We start from the raw sequence: 1,581 nt of genomic DNA, 5'->3' as shown, positions 1-1,581 counted from the left end.
TGTATTTGTTCTTTACTAGAACCAGTAACCTAGGATGGTGAATGACTGGAGTAAATGGACCTTTCAGTTGGTGGGCTGTGCTGATGTAAATGGAACTGTTTGCACTGTTGGTAGAAAAAAGCTTTGTATGATAATTCAGTTATCGATTGACACCCGTCACCATGTCAGGGCTCTTACCTTACCGTACCCTCGGTAAGCAGGGGGACCTTAGTTTTGCTCCACAGATGAAGATGGTGGATACTAGTATGACGACCCAACTCCAGATGATGGGATAAGGGGGAAAAATTACCTTGTGTCTCTCATTCTTGTTACTTCTAACTAGCTTTTTAGGGAACAATCCTGCAAACACATACTTGGAATAGGGCTGACTACCAGGGAGTGGCCTCAATAGACTTCAATAGGACTCCTGGTAGTGCATCTTGACAGGCGTGAGTGCTTTGTTTGCAGCAAATCCCTTCCCCTACAAGCTGAAGGGAAGTTGGCTCTCAGCATTTATAGATTTATAATTCAACAGTTAGTCTGAAAGCAACTGTATTCGTTTGATTAACATCTCCAACTAACGTTTATTTTTTAAATGATAAACATGACACCTTTCACCATGCCCGTGGATATTTTTATTCTCTGCCACAATTCAAGGCTGATAGAAGAATATACTGGTAAGCGTGTCTGTGTGCTTCCATTACAATTATTTTAGTGGATTTCTAATTCTGAGGTGCTGGCCCTCGCCTGCCATTTGGAATAGAATCAAGGAGTTTGTAAACTCTACAAAAGCAAAAATAATGTAAGTTTGAGTTTTTGTACCTCAGACTTAAAACTATTTCAAATTAATATTTTGGGGTTTTTTCAGACAAGGGATTGCTAATATCCTAGTGGCATTGGATGGTAGGGCGATAGAAAATGTCTTCTCTCTAGAAGTGAGCACTACAGAACTTTATGGATCATATAATGTCACACGCACACTTTATACTGAAGATAATAGTTCTCTTTTGGTGGTGAGATCAACCTGTTGTCTCCACTAGAATTTTATATTAGCTATTAGATGTAAAAAAAACCAACCATTTTGTACACCACAGACATAACCTTAGAGGCTTGGAGGGTTGAATCCATGGCACGGATGGTATTGTGAAGAAAAGGACTGGCTTTTGCACTTTGTTCTGAAATCAGTGAAGCTAGTGTCCATTTTTTTTTCATTTCTAGAGCTCTGTAATCTTGCCTCTTCAGGGATCTCATCCTGCATCAATGTACTGCTTCTGGGTTGCCCTTTTAGAGATGGAGTGACCAAGAATGAATGCCATATGCAAAGGGGCTGGGATTTAACTTTTGTTGTCTTTCAACTCTCAGAATTTGTATTTGTTGGTATATTTCCAACGAGTAAGAGTACCTACCCATGACTCTGCATACTTGTGTGAAAGGTTAGTTACATATATAACACTCATGAGCCACTGTCCTTTTGTGGAAGAGAATCCACGAGACTGCACAAGACACCTTACTTCAGTTAAACAATCTGCTCCACCTTGCATTTTGCTGTGGTGCTGGGAGTTCCTTTCCCAGACCTGAAGAAGAGCTCTGTGTGGCTCAAAA

Source organism: Mauremys reevesii, linkage group 19, assembly GCF_016161935.1.
Source record: "Mauremys reevesii isolate NIE-2019 linkage group 19, ASM1616193v1, whole genome shotgun sequence".
In the NCBI taxonomy this organism is placed as follows: Eukaryota; Metazoa; Chordata; order Testudines; family Geoemydidae; genus Mauremys; species Mauremys reevesii.
This window is presented reverse-complemented; position numbering follows the sequence as displayed.